This window comes from Hibiscus syriacus, unplaced genomic scaffold, assembly GCF_006381635.1.
Source record: "Hibiscus syriacus cultivar Baekdansim isolate YM2019G1 unplaced genomic scaffold, ASM638163v2 tig00117012_pilon, whole genome shotgun sequence".
NCBI lineage: Eukaryota > Viridiplantae > Streptophyta > Magnoliopsida > Malvales > Malvaceae > Hibiscus > Hibiscus syriacus.
In genome coordinates, this window is record NW_024063524.1 from 1,062,274 (window position 1) to 1,084,607 (window position 22,334).

At 36.1% G+C, this 22,334-nt stretch overlaps 2 pseudogenes; both read left to right on the forward strand.

The window, feature by feature from the left end:
* The first annotated feature begins 368 nt into the window (after positions 1-368).
* LOC120195391 lies at positions 369-2,192 on the forward strand (annotated as a pseudogene).
* Positions 2,193-2,389: 197 nt separating this feature from the next.
* On the forward strand, positions 2,390-4,683 carry LOC120195347 (annotated as a pseudogene).
* Positions 4,684-22,334: the final 17,651 nt, after the last annotated feature.

Genomic DNA, 22,334 nt, shown 5'->3' on the forward strand with positions numbered 1-22,334 from the left:
TTCTCAAAATGACCATTGGAATTTGTCACGCCAACAGAACGAGTTCAAATGGCTATAAAACGATTATGCATTTAAATCTAATGAAACTCGTCACCTCGAGGTGTCCAATGTCTTTTTTTTAATTCTAATTTTAAGTATATTATCAAAAAAATTAATAATATCTTATAAAACTCTTCACATCGAGGTGACGAGCTCTTCTACATTATAATAAATGCCTTAGATCCCTAATTAAAACTTAATGTGACCTAAAACCCTAGCTTTTATTTCTATTCGCGGTAATGGGCCAAAAACCCAGCTTTACACATGATGCCACATTGTTGACATGTTACCATATAGTGTATATTCTTTTCTTTCGCTTGCAATGCCCCTTGCAAGTTCTTTCCTCTCATACTCGTTTGATGCTGGAAAAAATGAATTTACTTGGAATTTTGATGGAAAATTTTGCTTCACAGTCAATTAGCACCATTAAAACAGGCCTTATTTGGCTTCTAAGAGCGGCATGGATAGCTGGGATTCTTCCTGTCCTCATCGCTTCACTCCCTTCTCCACGTCTCAATTCATTTCACACCCTTTTACTAAGCTTTGCAAAGAGGGGAAAGATTATGCCATCTTCATCCCATGTAAGTACCATTTTTCTTTTGGATTTTATCACCTTTTTAAGGAATTCCCTTCAGCTTTCATTCCTCTAAACAGTTTAATTTTTTTTTGGGGGGGGGGGGTTTGTGGCTAATGTAGAGGTTCACAGTTCCACAGAGTTTCTTTCTGCACTTTTATTTGCTGGGTGTGGTTTGGACAACAATCTTGTTAATGGGTATTTGGTACTTTGCACACAAAGTTGCTCCTTTGAGTTATGTTGCAGCCGTTGGTCACTTGACAGGAGGGTCACATGTTTTTTCCGTACACAAGTCTCGTTTTACGTCGGCTGAAGATAGATTCAATGTTTGGAAATCCGTGTTCTTGTTGCTGTTGATGGAAATTCATGTCCTGAGTAGGCTTTATGAGACCTTTCATGTTTTCAACTATAGTTCTTCGGCTAGGATGCACTTTTTGGATACTTAACCGGTATCTAGTGAGTTGCTCAACACATTTTATAAGTTTATGAACTGCCATTGATGAATTATTTGATTCCTTGTTGATTAAAGCTTGTGCAATTAGAGTAATAATGAACTCTTTTTGACTGAGCATGATCAGTCGATAATCTTAATGCCCTTGTAGTTTGTATATAGTTCTGATTGTATGATGAATGTATTTGCAGTTTTTATACAGCAGCACCTCTATCACTCTGTACATTTTGTGCACTGGAGGCTTTTAATTTTGCAGCTGATCAAGTGGCTGAATTGAAAGTTGAAGGCCAAGAAATGGTGTCGATTCATGATTTTGATTTGTTGGGATATGTGAAACCTATAACAAGGCTTCGATGGTGCCAATGGGCTGGTGCTGCTATATGTGCTTGGGGTGGTTCCATCAATTTTGGTGCCATCGAATTCTTGTAGGTGTTTTCGACTGTTTGGATCTCTATTTGCTTGTGGCTAATTCCAAATTTTATGATGATATATTATCATTCTGTGCTGATTCTAAATGACTGCATCTTTTGCTCATTGGATGCTGATTTCTGTCTTAAATACAGGGTTCACTTAGAGAGCACGGAGTTCAAACTGCTGAATATGGAATTCCGCATGGAGATTGGTTCGAAATTGTCTCGAGTCCACACTATTTAGCTGAGATGGTGATATTCTTATCTCACTTGTGGATGCTTTGTATTGTATATGCCATGGTTGTTGTCAAACTTACAAGTTATGACCATCACTTCCTTGAATCTGAACAGGTAATATATGCTGGTATATTGGTTGCGAGCGGAGGAACCGACTTTACTATATGGCTACTTCTTGGATTTGTGGTATTTTGAACCTCCATATCCATTTTCCAGAACCGAGTAAAGGTTATTAGACTGATTGCCTTCATAACTTTGTATCCCATTGGTGGCTGACTTTTCAGGTGGCTAATCTTTCATTCGTTGCAGCCGAAACTCACCGGTGGTACCTTCATAAGTTCGAGGACTATCCACATAATCGGAGAGCCATTTTTCCATTTGTTTATTAGTTCCAGGAGACCAAAGTTTTGAAGTATATTTTGTAAACCAGTTTAACTCTTGCTGTACAATTGTCTGTAATCTCTACCATTTTCCCAACCTGTTGTTGAACATCATCATTGAACAGCATATTGGATTATAAACAGCTTTGAAATCACATTTCTCTTCCAACTTTCATGATTCTTTTCATTAATCAAATGCCTTAAAAAATGAGAGGCCTTTTTCTAAAGATAATGGCATTTGGTCTTATTCAGCCGAAATATGCTCATAAAAATATAGCCCAAATAAGGGTTGAGACTTGTTTAATGCTATTGGTTACGGCGCTATTACATTCACGAGGATCCATGAGAAATATTCTGGTTCTGTGATCTCCTCTGATCTGGGAAGAAAACGGAGATTGTCACAATTATAGTTTCACGAATCTGTTCAAATCGTCGGTGGAATTGTTGAAAAACTGAGAGTCTAAAATGGCGTCCACATTCAGCGGCGATGAAACTGCTCCTTTCTTTGGCTTCCTCGGCGGTGTTGCTGCCCTCGTTTTCTCCTGTAAAAAAACCCCAACCCTCTAACTCTGAAAATTTCTGGTTATTAATGGATTGTAGTTTCCCCAACCAAATGGGGGTTTTTTTTTCAGGTATGGGAGCTGCGTAAGGGACGGCCAAGAGCGTAGTAGGAGTGGCGTCGATGGGAGTGATGAGACCGGAGCTGGTGATGAAATCAATCGTGCCGGTTGTTATGGCTGGAGTTTTAGGTATTTATGGGTTGATCATTGCGGTTATAATTAGCACCGGGATTAACCCAAAGGCCAAATCTTACGACCTTTTTTATGGCTATGCTCATCTTTCCTCTGGTCTTGCTTGTAGCCTCGCTGGTCTCTCTGCGGGCATGGCTATTGGGATCGTCGGCGATGCTGGCGTTAGGTATTGCCATCTATTTTGCTTTCGCTATTACGCGTTACATCTCTTTAGAATTGAAATTTTGTTTGCAGGAATCAAATTTCATTGGCTGCGTGGATTTTTTTGAAGCTGATTATAGTAGTTAAAAAGTAACTGTACTTGACATTGTATTTCAGAAAATTATAGTAGTGAATGCAAAATCATGCATATGATCACAGTATTATACAAAATTTTCTGATAAAACTAATGTAGTGAACTTGTTGTTGAGTGGATTCTAACTTGGATTAGCTGGCATTTTACTTGGTTCAGTTTATTTGGATTCATTTAAGATATTTGGAAGTTAAAAAGATTACAGCTTTGAAAGAGAAGATTTTTCTTTTAAAATCTTGCCGATGCTTTCAGAGGAGCTGAGAACTGTTGCTGGTGAATATAGCCCCGTCGTTTCTTTGCAATTGCAAGAATATGCCTGGTTGATTTATCTTTTCTTTGCAGAGCCAACGCTCAACAACCAAAGCTGTTTGTTGGAATGATTCTTATCCTCATTTTCGCCGAGGCTTTGGCCCTGTATGGACTCATTTCGTCGGTATCATCCTATCTTCCCGTGCTGGTCAATCCCGAGCAGATAGATTGCTATATTCCGATACTTGGGACTTTGCTTGTTGGCATCACTTGGTGGTTTTGTACCCCATTCTTGTCACTTGCATGCAGCATGAAACATTTGTCAAGTTTTTTCTGTTCATCTTTGTCAAGTTGTTATTTTAAACGTTCTATACTGTTTGTTTGATTCAATTCAATAGGAATCATGTTTTACATTGTTTTCTTATCTATTTCTGGAATCTAAGGTCCATTTTTACGATAATCTGTTCATCTTTCTATTGGAATTGCAATAATGCAGCTCCACTATCAGCTGCCGCACTTGCCTCTTTTCCTTCTTTTTAATCAGAAGTATACTCTAAATAAGATGCAGTCACTCATACTTTAGGTTATTAAAATAATATTTCTACAATTCATAGGATGTCTTATGATTTTTGTGTGGGGAATTTAGTTTTGTAAATGATATGCAAATAGAATAACTGAAGATTTTAGGTCTTATAACTACAGTTAATAGTAACCGATGGTGGTGAGCGACAATAGATGAATATTTGAGCCATATTTTGACTTTGAGAGAGCTTTTAGATCTTGTTAATAAGGTGAAAATGAATGGAATAACATTTGATTTTTATTTAAAGTATATTACTTAAAATAAAAAAAAATCATTTTTAACATGTCAAGTTAACAAAGTTACGGGAGTTGACAATTCAATGGTTAAATTATAACATACTAATAAGCGATTGAAACTTAATCTTTCAAAAATTGATAATTAAAATTAAATAAAATAAAAATAAAAGTGACTATTATGATAAATAACACAATAATTAAGCTAAACATGAATGATTTGGTCATTTATGTGTAGCATCTAATCAATTTGTATCTAATAAATAAGCAAAATTGATAACTTAAATATTCATATTTATCAATAATTAGATTAACTTGTTAAGGGTTCTGTGCGATGAATGCTCTGGAATTTTCCCATCTCGCGGAAGTCCTGGCTCCCCAGTAACGCTGGAGACTGATCAGGCAACAAAGAAGGTGAAAAAAAAAGAAGAGAAGATAATGGGGAAGAAGGGCAAAACCTCTCTCTGTCGGAGATCGATGTAACTGCGCAAGATAAGTGCATGCAAGAAGTCGAAAATGACAGGCAAGTATTGCCCCCACACAGAAAAGAAAGCACTATGGAGAAAAACAAACAACTTGTGCAAAAATGGTGCAAAAATGCTGACGAGTCATCAAGAACAAAATAAAGAACGTGTTAAGAATTCTATCGAAGAAGAAATTCTTTTCCAAGAAGGAGACGTGGATGTGGATTTCAGTGGATCTTTCCCAGGAATCTGGTTCTCCACTAGAGTTCATGATATTATAGATAGGAACATGAGACACAAAACTATCATTCGCCTACAAGACAAAATGATCGATTTTAGAGCGCTTCTGTGCAGAATCAAAGCTATATGGCAACCTATGGACAACTTTTACCTGGTGGATCTTGAAAATGAATATTATCTCGCCAAGTTTGAGTTAGAAGATGATAATGTGAAGGATCTTATCGAAGGGCATGGACTATTTCTGAAAGGTATTTTACAGTTCAATCTAGGAGAACGAGTTTTTCCACATCAGAACAACCTCCCTCTCAAGTAATCGTTCCAAGACTCCCCTACAGATACCATACTAAGATGCTCTTCCAAACAATAGTAAGCTCAATAGGAAAGATCATCAAGATTGACTACAACACTAACGTCGTAGAGTGCGACAGATTTGCAAGACTCGTCCTTGTCGTAGATCAGAACAAGCCCCTCCTACCTTGCCTATGAATTGAAAACTTCATTCAAAGAATCAAATACGAAGGTTTACATCAAATATGCTTCAAGTGTGGAATTTACTGCCACTCCAAGGAGGGTTGTGGAGTGAACTGAGAAGGACCCCAAAGGAATGAGGAACCAATCACATCACACCCATTAATGTGGATAAACCATGCAATTCGGAGAGCCAATTCCATTTCAGACCTTGGATGGTTGCTACAACCAGAAACAGAAGACCAAGGAAACAAGAACAAAATTTAAAGAAATAGGAGCACAAAAGAGATAAACAAGGCTCAAGATTTGCAGTATTGCAAGACCTAGAAGGTAACAAAGTATTAAATAACCAACAACCCGTACAGAAGAACATGGAGGAGCTTGGAACATACATACTAAAAAGGTAAACCAAAAATAAGAGAAGACAAGGATAAAATCGAGAAGGAAAACCAAAAAAGCATATGAAAAGGAAAATCCATTCCGACTAGGATCAAGAACCTCACCTATAGTGAACAAAGATAGAACAATGAGAAAACGAGGGAAGTCTAATCAATGTCCCAGTCAAGGCTGGGTCCGTAAACCCAGGGAGTGCTTCAAGAGGCCATCACGCCCCAGAAGAAATCTAAATTATTGTCAAAAATAAAGTGAATTCGTCGAACGTAACCCCACTGTTGGCAATGGAAATCACAAAGTAGCCACCATAAGATAAGAAAGCATATCCCAAAGAATCATAAGGGACTGGAATACCTTCACAGATGGGTTTAACGCATAAGACAAAAGAAAAAGACTGAAAGTAAAAACCCCAAAGTACAAAGCCCTAGAACCCCGCTATTAACTGAATGGGTTGAGTCGATCACAAATCAAGTCAACACGACCGCTCAAGCTATTGTTGAAGTGACCAAAAGAGACAACAGAGTTACATATGAAAGTGAACTATGTGAACCCCAAGTTCTTGAACCCGGAGAGAACACTACTCATAAGAATCCACCCAACAAGGTAACTCTCTAGAACCAGTCTTTGCCTTATGGATATTATGTTTTGGAAAACGCAAAGGGTTGTTAACCTCAACTTTCAAAAAATATTCAGAGACGTGGTGAAGGATGTTGAACCAAACATTTAATTTTGTTATAATATGAAATTTTAAATCTTATAAGTTGTTAAAATTTACATTTTACGATTTTATAAATAATTTTTCATAAATTATTTTAAAGCGTTTTTATGTGAAAAATATTCATAAGGGTTATTAAGTGATTTCACATTTTACAAACATTGTTTTAAAGCTCAAAACATTTGAAATTAGCCAAAAACCTTTGTTAGTTTTGAGACCAACATGTCAGTCTCGATACCATAATTCCAACGTGCAATTTAGTATCAGTATCATGGTGTTGGTACCGATACTGCTAGGTTTGTATCGATACTCATTTAAATATTATTGATACCAAGGGTTCAACAGTTATATTTTTTCCGTTGGAATGGTCGATCTTGATACCCATTATTTGGTATCGATATCAAATGTGCAAGTGAGCATTAAATGCTCAGAATTAATGAATCAGATGACTCTAATCAATCTCCAATGACTCCAAACGGCTAGATTGATGTTAGACGACATAAAAGGGACCAAGAATCAAATGGAGAAAAATAAGAAAGTCAATTTCAAGATCAATCCAACATCAAAAGAGTTTTAAAGCTAAATTATCAAATTTCTTTGTAATACACTTGTGAGCTTCTTGTTTATTTTTAGTTCGTGTAATTTGGGTGTGTACTTAATTAGTTGCAAACACATTTTCCTTTGTGGGGTTTTCTTTAGTTTGCTAAATTTGTAATTCCTCTAGTTGAGAAAGTGTAAGCAAGGTTTTGAGGTATAAACCTTGTGTATCATTGTAAGGTTACACCTTGTCGTAAGGTTAGAAAATCTAGTGGATTTGAGAAATCTTTATTGTGGACGCTTAGATAGTGGATGTAGACTTTGGTTTAGAAAGTCGAACCACTCTAAACTCCCTTGTGCAAAAGTTTACTTTTCAGTTGCTTCCACCACAAAGTTTTTAAAGGCTAATTCACCACCTATTGGCTATTTCGATTGATTGATAAAGCTAACAATTGGTATCAAAACAGATCACAATTGACAGTTTAACAACCTTATGAAAATCCAAGAAGAGCTCTATCAACTTATTATATCAACCGATAAAGATAAATTCAACTTTTGGTTCCTACAATATTGAAGACTCTCAATTCATTTTAAGACCACTATACTTCAATGGTACAAACTATTCTTATTGAAGAATAGGATGATGTTGTTCGTTCAAGCTACCAATTTTTTTGGTTTGGGATGTCACCATTGATGGTTCTCATACTCCTCTAAGAAATAAGTCAGAACGGACCAACGAAGATAGAAAGCTAGCTCAACTAAATAACAAAGCCATGTGTATTCTATTTTGTACAATTGGCCCTAATGAGTATAGTAGAGTGTCATCGTGCTCTAATGCTAATTAAATTTAGGGTAAGCTTGAAGTCACTCATGAAGGAATAACTCAAGTCAAGAAGTCCAATATTGGCATTCTTACTCTTAATTACGAGAACTTCAAGATGAAGTCCGATGAAGACATAAAGACGATGTCTGATTGGTTCACTTCAATTATCAACTAGTTGAAGAACTTTGGGAATGTCTATCCCAATGAAGAAGTAGTGAGAAAGATGCTTTCCTCATTGCCCACATCTTGGAAAGGTAAAACAACTACCATCGAAGAAGCCAAGGATTTGGAGTTGTACACTCTTGATGAGCTTACTGGATCATTTCTCACCCATGAGATGAGGCTTCAAAGGAAAGAATAAGAAAAGGGAAAAAAAGAGAAAAAGGAAAAGGATGTTGGCATCATTCTCAAGTCCACCAATGAAGATGAAGAAAATTCAAGTGAAGATGTGGATGAAAAAGATGAAGAGATGGCCAAGCTCTTCAAGAGATTCACGTGATTCATGTCATCCAAAGAAAAAGAAAAGAAGCATGAATCAAAGAAGGAGAATGATCCTATCATATGCTACCATTTCAAAAAAATGACACATTAAGTATGATTTTCACCACTTAAAGAAGAAAGGATCAAGCAAGCCAAAGAAGAAGACTTTTGTGGCTACATCGAGTGATGAAGATGTCACCGATGATGAAAATAATGAAGTAGCCAACCTTTGCCTCATGGTCATCCAAGAATATTCAGAGGTATCATCTAACTCATCTAATTAAAATTCATATACATTTGATGAGTAACAATATGCCTATGATGAATTAATATTAGAATGTAAAGTCATGATTTCAAAACACAAAAAAGATTCATTCAAAATTGAAAATTGAAAATGGGCCACTTTTTAAGACTAATAGTGAACTTGAAAACAAAGTCATTGATTTTCAAGAAAAAATAAATGTTTTTGAGAAAAATAATTTAGACTTGCAAAATTTTCTTTCCAAAGTTCATGAGGGTCATATAAGGAAAATTGATGATATTCAGAAAGAAAAATCTAATTTTAAAAAAATTATTAAAAATAAATTTAAAAGAGGAGATTGATCCAAATCAAATTTTGTCAAAAATGGCTTTTACAATATACATATTTATTCCCCTAAACTTTATAAAAGAAAAATGATTAAGAGTATATGGGTCCCTGATGAATGTTCAGAATCGTTAATATTTGCTCATATTTATTCGATCTTGTGGATTTATTGCCGCTAATTTTGATGTGTTATGCTTATTTTTGTGCAGGTCCTTACTTTCCAGAACTAGTGGTAAAACGGACGTATTCTGCATTTTTTTATTATTTGGTCACAGCTGGAGACATGAGCACGACTCTGGGCACAACACGGTCTAACGTGACAGTTTTTAGAAGGTCCAGTCAGCGACGCCTTCTGGAAGATGGACGAGCAGAGTTGCATTAGGAGACTTGTTTAAAGTTTGAATTTATAAAAAAACAATTATTTTTAGGATTATTTTATTTTAATTTCTTTGTTTATCCTTAAGCTTTGAGATGCTATAAATACCCTCTTGAGGTAAGCCTAAACAGATAACTCAGATTACAATTCTTTTTTTTTTTTCTAGTTTTATAAAAGTTCTCTCATTTTATTTTTCAAGTTTTCTATTTTTACTTATTTTTAAAGCTTTGTTTTTAAATATGCTAAGTATGACTTTTGTCATGCTTAACTAAATTTTTCATAAGCCGAGAGCTGAAGCGATGACTCAATTCCAACGGGAGAATTGAAATAGGCCCTTAATATCTTCGGAATATCTTCGGAATATCTCTCTCAATCTATGCACTTATTTTTCAAAATCAAAATAGTTTTCAAAATCAAAGATAGACTTTGGTCTAGATTGTTGTTGCAATTAAACGTGTGGGAGGAAGATTCAACTTATAGAAAGCGTATTCGACTTCCTGGGAACACACTTGGCGAAATAGCTTCGCCAAGAGGAAATTGAGATCATAATTGATGGTTATAAAAGAAACAATCTGAGTCGGTCGCCATGAACTTAAATGGTAATTGATCTACGATAATTGATGTTGATTAGATCAATTCCCGAAGCCGGAATCAAAGATTGCCTTGGGTATTCGGTATACGAAATATAGTCACGGGGATAGCCCTTGTAGACAAAGTAACCGAAAGGAAATTGAGTCAATGCGAAGCTTGAGGATGTTTTTACCATATCTATTTTTTGACTTAAAATATTTTCTTTTGTTTTTACTTCAAATCTCTTTCATTATTATTTAATTTTTTACCAAACCCCCCATTTACTACTTTCACGTCTGGTTAAGCAATTCTGACATAAAATTTATAATTTTCTAAGTCCATGTGGAATTGACCCTTACTTCTCTTTACTATGCATTTTCTTCATTTATCAATTGAGAAGAATGAATTTATTTTGGCATCTAATACGACAGTTGTCAAATTGGCGCCGTTTCCAGGGACCTCGCCAAAGTTACTAATTTTTTTTATTGCTTTTGATTTATGACCAGGACTAATCCGGGCACATTAGAGGAGTACGACCTGGAGATCAAAGCCAAAGCTAGGAGAGTTCACGCACAGACGCTTCGGGAAAGAAGGAGACAACAATCAAATCCAAAAGAAGAATCAAATTCAGGTGAATCCGTTAATACAGAACCAATTACGATGGTCGATCCTACCATCAGAAAGTTAGCCGCAGCACCTATAGAACAAGAGCCTTTGTGCATTGATTTTCCCCAAGGAGAAACTCTGTACCAGTTGAAAACTGGCCTTATTCATCTCCTCTCTACATTCTGCGGATTGCCAAATGAGAATCCGCACAAACATCTCACAGAATTTCACATGGTATACTCCATCATAAGACCACAAGGAGTAACTGAGGATCAAATAAAACTTAGAGCTTTTCCTTTTTCCTTAGCTGATTTGGCTAAGGAGTGGTTATTTTATTTGCCCCATAATTCTATTACTACATGGGCTCAAATGACTCATCTTTTTCTTGACAGGTTTTTCCAAGCGGCGAAAATAAGTGAACTACGAAGGAGAATACTTGGAATCAAGTAGCTTGATGGAGAGCCTCTCTATGACTACTGGGAGCTGTTTAAAAAGTTATGTTCTAGTTGCCCACAACATGGGTTAACTGAACAAACACTCCTTTAATACTTTTATGAAGGATTAACTCCCCTAAAGATGAAGATGATCGATGCTGCCAGTGGAGGAGCCTTGGTGAACATGACTCCTACCGAGGCTAGTGACTTAATTTCCAAAATGGCTGCAAATTCCCAACAATTTTGCGCAAATAATGAACCTCCTCGAAGTGTTCATGAGATAAGTTCGTCTTCCTTAGAAAATAAGATAGATAAATTAATTGAAGTCGTCAAATCTCTTGTTGCAGGAAATACATAACCAAATAGATTATGTGGAATATGTGTATTACCTGATCATCCAACAGACGGTTTTCAACTAATCCAAGATGACGCAGCAGCTCAAGTCAATGCAGTTGGAAACTTTCCAGGACCTCCCCAAAGAGCTTATAATCCCTACGACAATACGTACAACCTAGAATGGAGGGATCATCCAAATTTTAGTTATGCCCAAAACTCAAGGTCGAATCAAGGCTATCAAGTGAGACCACCTCCACTACCACAACAGTCGCAGAAGACATTATTAGATTCAACTGTTGAGAGGTTAGCACTTTCCCAGGAAAAATTCCAGAATCGTACTGAAGCCCATTTACAAGAGATAGACAAGCATATGAGCCAACTGGCTCAAATCGTAGGCCACTTGGAGTCACAAGGTAAACTTCCATATCAAACTGAGGTAAACCCGAGGGAGAATATCAGCGCAATTACTCTTCAGAGTGGTACAGTAGTGGCTCCATCTGTTTCATCAGAAGAAACAATCCAAAAAGATAAGAAGATTGATGATTTAGGATCCCAGAAAAAGAATGACGAAGAACAAATGGACGATCCAACACCATCTCCCTATGACGTGCCACCACCTTTTCTATCGAGGTTAGTTAAAAGGGATAAACAAGCTGAGAAAAAAGAAATACTAGACGTACTTTGGGAGGTAGAAGTTAACATACATATCCTTGAGGTTATCCGGAAGGTTACAAGGTATACCCGGTTTTTAAAGAATCTTTGTACAACAAAAAGAAAGTTTACTGGGGTCGAGAAAGTGAATTCAGGAGAACACGCCTCAACCGTTTTCCAATGAAAGTTACCACATAAACTAAAATACCAAGGTATGTTTGCAATACCCTATAAAATTGGTAAAGTTGAGATAAAACGAGCCATGTGCGATCTTGGCGCATCTATTAATGTAATGCCTTTATCTGTTTACAAAAATGATTACTAACAAGCCTTTGAATGACACAAAGATCTCAATACAACTTGCCAACAGATCGATGATCTATCTGGAATGACTCTTAGATAATGTATTGGTGGAGGTAAATGACTTGATGTTTCCCGCCAATTTTTATATAATCGACATGGAGAATGATCGCACAAGCACATCCTCTGATATCTTACTGGGGCACCCTTTCCTAAGTACTGCACACAGGAAAATTGATATAAGAAGCGGAATTTTAACTATGAAATTTGATGGTGAGATCGTTAAATTTGAAGTGTATAAGGCAATGAGATATCCTGATAAAGTGGAAAGCCTAAATTTTGTCGATATAGTTGATCCTTTGGCTGATGAATTTTTAAGGACTAATATTTCCTTTGATCTATGCACAGAGCTAGAAGATCATGATGATATCATGTATTCTGATTATGCTGAATTGAATTTAATTTCTTCTAAGCCTAAAGTATTGCCCTATGTTTTGCAGGTGCCTGAAGTTGAACTGAAGTCGTTGTTGGATCACTTTAAATACACATTCCTCAGAGCAAATAACACCCTGCCAGTAATCATATCAAAAGAATTATCCGAGGAGGAAGAAAAGAACTTAATCACGGTTTTACACACACACAAGGAGGCTATAGGATGGACCATCACCGACATAAAAGGGTTGAGTCCATCTACTTGTATGCATAAAATTAAAACAAAAAAAGGTGAAAAACCGACACGTGAAAGTCAACGCCGGTTAAATCGGCCAATGATAGAAGTGGTAAAAAAGAGATACAAAAACTCCTTGATGCAGATATCATATATCCGATTTCGGATAGTAAATTGGTAAGTCTAATACATGTAGTTCCTAAAATATAGGAGTTACTATGATCAAAAATTCTGAAGGAGAATTTGTACCAACACGAGTTCAGAACGGATGGAGAGTTTACATCAATTACATGAAGTTGAATTCTTTAACTCGAAAAGACCACTTCCCTCTTTCATTCATAGATCAACTGATAGAACGATTAACCGATAAATCTCACTATTGTTGTCTTGATGGCTTTTCAGGTTTCTTCCAAATTCCAGTAGCACCTGAAGATCAAGAAAAGACGACATTCACATGCCCCTTCGGCACCTTCGCTTATCGACGTATGCCTTTTGGACTTTGCAATGCACCTGCCACATTCCAAAGGTGTATGATTAGTATTTTTTCTGATTTTATTGAGAAAAGTATTGAAGTTTTCATGGATGACTTCATTGTTTACTATAATTCATTCAATGAGTGTCTATTAAACTTAAAAAATGTGTTGCGTTGGTGCCTAGAATTTAACCTTGTTGTGAATTATGAAAAGTGTCATTTTATGGTTGACAAATGTTTAATTCTAGGCCATATTGTTTCTTCTAAAGGAATTGCGGTAGACAAGGCAAAAACCGATATAATACGTCCACTTCCTTACCCTACAACGGTGAGGTAAATTCATTCTTTCCTTGGTCATGCAGGTTTTTACCATAGATTCATTAAGGATTTCTCCAAGGTGGCGTAACCATTATGTGAGCTATTACAGAATGATAAAGCCTTTAATTTCGACCAACAATGCCGATAATCGTTCAACATTTTAAAGGAAAAGTTGGTTTCGGCACCCATAGTCCAACCACCAAATTGGGATTTTCCCTTCGAAGTCATTGTGATGCTTCGGATGGAAGTGTTGGAGTTGTGCTCGAAAAAAAGATCGGGAAAAAGCCTCATGTCATCACCTATGCGTCCCTTACTTTAGATTTCACACAACGAAATTATTCAACTACCGAAAAAGAATTATTTGCTATTTTTTTTGCATTAGATAAGTTTAGATCATATCTTCTTGGCACTAAAGTTGTTATTTTTTTCAATCATGCAGCCTTGAAGTACTTACTTAGCAAAAAAGAGGTGAAGCCACGACTAATCCATTGGATCTTACTCCTCTAAGAATTTGATTTGGAAATCAATGATAAGAAAGGATGTGAGAACTTGGTGGCCGATCACTTAAGCCAGCTTCCAATCTCTACAGTTGATCCTCCCATTCGTGAGGAATTCCCGGAAGAAAGCTTGATGATGGCGTAGAAGTCAATACCTTGGTTCGCAGATATAGTTAATTACTTAGATACAAGTAAATTACCATATGATTTGATGAGAGCCGAAGTAAACCATATTAAAAGAGAATCTCGTATCTTCATTTGGGATGATTCGTACCTTTAGATGCATTGTTCAAACCAGGTAATTCGACGATGTGTTCCTGAAAGCGAGGTAAGCTCAATTTTAAATTTTTGTCACTCTTATTCATGTGGTGGACATTTCGGACCCAAGCGGACTGCTCATAAAATATTGGAATACGAAATCTTTTGGCCTCATATTTTTTAGGATGCTTACTTATTTTGCAAATCCTGTGATAATTGCCAACGTGCAGGTAATTTGAGTCAAATAAACGAAATATTTGTGAAACATTTGATGTTTGGGGACTTGACTATATGGGTCCTTTTGTTCCTTCTTTCGACAATTGTTATATAATTCTTGCGGTTGACTATGTTTCGAAGTGGGTAGAAGCTAAAGCCACTCGAAACAACGATGCCAAAACTACTGTTCAATTTCTAAAGAATTGTATTTTTTCCAGGTTTGGTACACCAAGTGCGATAATAAGCGACCGCGGTACATACTTCATCAATCAGGTAATTGATACGCTTATGAAAAAGTACGGAGTAAGTCACAGGATTACCACGGCTTATCATCCGCAAACGAACGAACAAGAAGAAATTTCAAACCGTGAAGTAAAGACAATTCTTGAGAAAATAGTCAAGCCAAATCGCAAGGATTGGAGCTTGAAATTGATTGACGCTTTGTGGGCTTATCGAACTGTATATAAAGGACCTATCGGCATGTCGCATATCGCTTCGTATTCGGTAAGCCATGTCATTTACCTGTGGAGCTGGAACACAAGGCATATTGGGCTATAAACCAATACAATATGAAGTTAGAAGTGGTTGGCGAAACACGAAAGTTACATATACAGGAGCTTGAGGAAATCCGAAGAGATGCTTACGACAACACCAGCATATATAAGGACAAAACAAAAGCATTCTGTGGTCGAAAAATTATTTTTAAATCTTTTTATATCGGACAAAAAGCTCTTTTTTTTAATTCAAAGTTAAAACTTTTTACAGGAAAATTTCGATCGAAGTGGAGTGGACCTTACACGGTAACTGAAATTTTTTCTCATGGCACAGTCGAACTTGAAGATGGTTCGAGTACTCGATTTAAGTCAATGGACACATGATTAAACCATATTATGTGAATAACCAAGCTTGCCTAATTGAAGATCTCAACTTAGAAGAACATGTAGTTTGAATCAGGTCGTCGAGCTAACGACGTTAAACAAAAGCGCTTCATGGGAGGCAACCCATTGTTTTAAATTCTGTTACTTTTTTACTTTTACTTTTATTTTTATTTTGATTAAACATGTTTCATTTAATTTTTATCATTATTTTGCAGGAACAGAATGTTTTTCAAACTTAAACAACGAAGAATTGAGAGATTATCATCCGAACAATGCCAAATTCAGACCCCGAGACCATGTAATGACGTGCAACTAGTATGGTATTGATACCCCTCTAACGGTATCGATACCATGGAAAAAGAATCGAAATAGGGTACCGATACCATCAAATGGTATTGATACCATCAGATGGTACCAATACTACTATATAGTGGTATCGATACCCCTATGATGGTATCGATACTATTGACTCCCTACGGCGCACGTTAGCACACTTTTAAAGAGACCGACGCACGTTAGCAAAACCCAAAAAAATTTCCCCTTTCGTTATCTTTCTCCCCACCCCTTGCCCAATCACTTCATCTTTTTACTTTCAAACTCACATTTATCTACACAAAAAACAAAACCCCAATTTACTTCCAACTCTAACACCCCCACGGTAGTAAACAAAACCCCTACGTCTTCGCTAACTTGTTTCCACGCCTCCCGCTCCTCTCTACTCCATAATGGTGCACACACGAAACCGACCCGACAACGCCAATGCTCCTCTGCCCACCATCCTTAGAGGACGTCGCCGCTCCAATACGGCAACGTTCGTTGAGTTACCCAGCGAATCTGATTCAACTCCACCGCCACCCAATGTTCGCCTAATGCAAGGTTGTGACCAAGCTTCAACATCACCGTATCATTCGGCATTTGTACCGACCGTCTCGCTTCGCCCCGGGACGAGTACCTCTCGCCGTCCGTCACTACCATGCCCTCCATCTCCATTGTTCCACTCAATACTAGCAATATCATCGTCTCATCTGCGAACGACAGGTTTTTCGTCATATTCAATGAATTCTGCGGCATCAGACAACGCTCTTGAGGTAAACTCTAGTCTTGTTTCGGTTCAACCCTTGCTAATGTACCATCCTATTTATGGTTTTACAGAGGACTTTACTGTTGGTTTTCCACCCCCGGATCCCTCACCTGCGATATCGAGCTCTCGGCAGTAACCCGGGCGTTATGCTTCACCGAACCGTTCTCCTAGCCCGGGTGATACCCTTGATAGCCCACCACCTATCCATGAAAATCCAGAGCGTAACCGAAGGGTCGGTCATACACTGTCCCTGCCAAAGAGACACTGCACAGATATTTACAATTTTCAGATGATGAATTGGTACGTTTTGAGTCGGTAAGACATCGTCTTTTCCGTGTAGGTAAATATATTCCGACTCGCACATTAGAAACTTTGAATTTACGTGAGTCTATTCATGCATATTTTGCTGCCATTGGTTGGAATTTATATCCGATGATTAACTGTGGAACATTTTATGAACTTGTATTTGAATTCTATGACACTTTTAATTTTTCGTCGCATCGTCTTCTCAATGTTATTCACCCAATGTCGTTACATTCCGACTATACGGAAGCTATTTTCAATGTCTATATCGAAATTTAATCTTGCTATGAGGTTCGTGACGGTTGTCATAAATCATGCGTATTTAACTTCTTTACTTGAGATTTCGTAGGATTTTGACGCCGACATGGCCTATGAGACTCTTACCGACTTGGCTGGTCACACGTTCAATGCTCGTTCGACTCGATCTTATCCACGACCTGGCTTTTCGCTATATCCACCGCTTCCTCGCCTACAATTACTCTGGCCTGAATGACTCCTCCTTCTCCTCGAGCCGAGTTGAACTATTCTTTTCATGGTGCATTTCAACTGGTCAACGAGTGAACTTGGGATTTTGGTTTGCCTGGGCCTTTGAGATCGTTATTCGATCCAATCACCCACTTGGCTCTTAAATTACTCATTTAGCTTCTCGCTTCGCTAATTTTGACGTTACACGATTTGCTTATGCTTTTTCTATAGATGCTTTGGTTGAGCGATGCTTGGATTCGATGGGCATACTTGTTAAAACCCCGAGCACACCATACTTCGTTCCATCGGGTATCCTCACTCCTCGTCGTGAGAAATTCTTCATTCGTTGTAATGCGCCACAACTGCCACCTGCAGCACCTCACCCGGATATGCAGTCTCAAATGGATGAAGTCCATAGTCGAATCCATTCAATTGAGACGAATATTACTGAGATTTTTTCCTATCTCCATCCCAGCCCCTCCCACCGCGGCCGAGGTCATGGTCGACATTAAATCTGGGGAGTACTATATTATTTCTCTTGCACTTTAATTTTAAGTTTTAAAGCAAAACACGTTAAGTGATGGGGAGTAGAGTGTAGGTTGAATTTCCCTTTTCCCTACCTTTATATTTTGATACTAATATGTGTTGGTTGAATTTGTGGAAATTTCATTGAACTTCTTTGTCTTGTTGAAAATTTTTGGAATGATATGCTTGTTTGAGAACACATGATTATTTAAGTTAGGATGTTCTTGCTAACGAATAGAATGAATTGTGATCAAGTTGGTATTTTTGTGATGTTCCATGATTTTGTTGGTTGAAATGTGCTTAGCTCAATGCATGAAACAATTTGGTGAGATTTGAGCATTTACGAGCATATCATTTTCGCTCTCATTTTATTGAATTGAGTGTGTCGAATTTGCCATTGGTATTCTAGAGCCTGTATATTAAATATTGTCGAGATTACATATGAACATGATGCTTAAAAATGATTTGGGCACCTTAGAATTAATCATTACGTTTTACCCACTAAATTGCCTACTCATGTATTTTTGCCCCATAGTTAACCACTTTTGAGCCTATTCCCGCTTCTTTGTTTTCACCATATTCATAAACCCGAGCTTTTTTATTTTATCTCTCTTTTCTACTATTTTCAGGGCAAGTGAACATTTAACCATTGTATGCTCCATCGAAGAAAAAAAAAGAAAAAACAACAGCTCGAAAAAGAAAAAAAAAAGATGTTCGAGAAAAAAAAAGAAAAAATACATGAAAAAAATGGAAAACAAAACAACAAAAATGTGAAAAAGAAAAAAATCAAATGCATTTCGAAAAGAATTTTGTTGTTCGATAGTTTGTCTTTTTATCTTGTTGTGCTTAATGTTTTGATGGAGTTGAGCTTATTATTTGTTAGTTCATTGCCTTGAGCTCTAGCCATATTAATTAGCCTTTTCCCCACCTTTACCTATGCCCTGTTACAACCAATGAAAGACCCTTTGATTTATGCATCTTGTTCTTATTAGTAGTGGAGATTTGATTTACTTGTAGGCCTATGGTAATATCGTGTCGGTTTTGACATTGAGCGTTTCTTAACCCCAAACACATTGAGTGATTTGAGTGAATCCCGGTAAGGTGTTGAGTTATGGGCATTGAGATTAATGAATGAATAGATATTACAATTACACTTGACTTGTTCTAATTGGTGATGCTCAATTGATTGATTTCTTGACTTGAATAGTTATTATGGTCTCTACCTTGCTTCCTCGAATGTGAAACTTGACAAAGAACGGTAAATGAAATTTTTGAAAATTTGATTATATCACTTGAGGACAAGCAAGAGATAAGTGAGGGGAAATTTGATGAGTGTTCAAAATCGTTAATATTTGCTCGTTATTTCTTCGATCTTACGGATTTATTGTTGCTAATTTGGATGTGTTATGCTTATTTTCGTGCAGGTTCTTACTTTCCAGAACTAGTGGTAAAGCGGGTGTATTCTGCATTTTTTTATTATTTGGTCACGACTGGAGACATGAGCACGACTCTGGGCATGACACGATTTGACGTGGCAGTTTCTAGAAGATCCAGTCAGTGGTGATTTCTAGAAGATCTACTCAGCGAGCCTTCTGGAAGATGGACGAGCAGAATTGTATTAGGAGACTTGTTTAAAGTTTGAATTTAGAAAAAAATTATCTTTAGGATTATTTTAATTTAATTTCTTTGTTTATTATTAGGCTTTGAGAGGCTATAAATACCCTCTTGGGGTAAGCCTAAACAAACAACTCAGATTACAATTCTTTTTTCTTTCTAGTTTTATAAAAGTTCTGTCATTTTATTTTTTATTTTTTCTAATCAACATCAATTGTTGTAGATCGAAATTGACGGTTATAGAAACAACAATCCGAGTCGGTCGCCACTAATTTAAATGGTAATTGATCTATGACAATTGATGTTGATTAGATCAGTTTTTGAAGCCGGAATCAAAGATTGTCTTGGCTATTCAGTATACAAAATAAAGTCATGATGATTGCCCTTTTAGAAAAAGTAACCGACGTGAAACTCGAAGGGAAATTAGTTCGATTGATCTAAAGGGAATTGAGTCAAAGCGAAGATTGAGCCTATTTTTTACCATATTCATTACATTTTTATTCTCTTATTTTTTTACTTCAATTACCTTTTATTTAATCTCTTTATTATTTAATCATTTTTTATCAAAACCCCCTCTTACTATATCATGCCTAGCTTAAATGAATCAGACAAAAATTTATAATTTTCTAAGCCCCTGTGGAATCGACCCTTACTTCTCTTTACTACACATTTTCTTCATTTATCAATTGAGAAAAAGGAATTTATTTTGACATCAAAATGACAGTTGTCAGTCCCTAAAGGACTCATTGCTACAAAAATATGGATATCTTATCTCCATGAATACACAATGGGACTAAATTGTTTGAAACTAACATCAATGTACCCAAAAAGATTTGGCTACCAAAAATTGTATAATTATCTATTGTAGATGTTGAATCTAGTAAGGAAAGTCAAGCTATTTTGGAGCTCTAAAACACCAAGAATGGACATTTGAAAGAAAGGGAGACTTAACAAATCAACCTTATTTCAAGTGGTAAAATATTTTAATTTCATGCAATTTTATGTTTATATTTGATAACATATGTTTTTGTTCTTGATTGTATGTCTCCTCCTATTGCCATATTACAATTAGTTAGGGGAGTTAATGTTGTATGATTTGTATCTTTTTGGCCTTATATGCTTAATTTGATATCTTTTAGCCTTAAATTATTTTTTGTATGTTTTGGACCTTGTTTGATCTAGCTAGATATTTCTTTAAAAAGTCCATAATATACAATTTAGTGAAGTACTTAGCAAACCATTCTAATGTAGTATCAAATCATATCTTTTAGTGACTATGTAAGTTTTTAGTGCTTTATATAGTCTTAAAATCATTAGGTGTTTAGCCAAAATTTGTATTGATATCATCTTTCAATATCAATACCCTTGAGAGAGTCTCCAGGCCTTTTGTCCCGATATAGAGATTGGGGCCACTATACACGTTTAAAGCCTGCTTTTATCCTAAAATTCTCATTTATAAAACCCTTACCGATCATCACTTAAAATCCTCTTAAATACATTATACTTAAATTTGATTTCACTCAAATTTTTATTCAAATTCATCATCCTTGTATAGTATAAAGTGGATTTGCATTAAGGGACTCATAAAAAATCTATCATTTTCATCAAAATTTAAGGTATTTTCAAATGAATTCTTGATACAATTTTTTAATTTATTATTATCAATGGTTCAAATCATGTTTTATGTTGTTTTCTTGGTTCTAAAATGGATTGTACATCTTTTGAAAATATTTCTATTGCATTAACAACATGTTTTGTTTAAGAATTTTTCAATATAAGGGTTTCGAAATTTGTTTGAAATATGCAAAAATTTGTCAAAATTGGTTGCAATTGGGTTACTTATTGGATATATTTGCATTTTTCTTGCAAAGGTTAACCTATTTACTAATTTTTGCTTAGAACCCTTGTTTTAGGTTTGTCCACCAAGTGCTTGGTAAAATTCCTAAAAGATCTTTTCTTTTTCCATATCTACTGTTTTTAATCAAAAATGTCTCCTAGAATGAACCTAAAACGTATAGAAATAGTGTCAGTACTCTTCAAGGACAATCCTCAAATTTTGCAAATTTTGAAAAAGTATGCTTTAGAGACTCTAATGCACTTGATTTTTTAATCGATTTTTCAAAACTAAACCTCTTCGAACTGAATAACATTGATTCCAACTTATTATGTCATAAGTTTATCAATTTACTATCTTTGAAACATTGTCTCTTAAGGATGGTTAGACTTGTTTAGAATTCCTCCCAAGATTAATCCTAACCTTGTATGTGCTTTTTCTCAAATGCTATAGTTCATGAGAAAGATAATATTAAAAAGGTCATAGGGATAGAATCATATCTTATTGGAAATACATTTACTATTAGTTTCGCTTGTAATGCTTCTTTTTTTAATATAAATAATGACGATGTGCCTTTTAAGGATTGTATTTATGTTCCTTTGTCAAGATTTCTAAATGATAGTTCTACCTCTCTTAAGTTCCCCAATTGTCTCTTTTTGCTCCTCATTATGTGGCTTTTCACCCCTCCGGTAGTAAAGCTACCAATATGCGTGTTTATAATTATGGTGGTTATAATGACGATGTGCCTTTTAAGGATTGTATTTATGTTCCTTTGTCAAGATTTCTAAATGATAGTTCTACCTCTCTTAAGTTCCCCAATTGTCTCTTTTTGCTCCTCATTATGTGGCTTTTTCACCCCTCCGGTAGTAAAGCTACCAATATGCGTGTTTATAATTATTGGTGGTTTTATCATATTAAGAATGAAATCTATCCAAATTTCAAAATGATCATGTTCCTAGATCTTGTTGATATTATCTAGAAAGGGATAAATTACACCAAAAACCTTCTCTACGCTTGTATCCTTAGT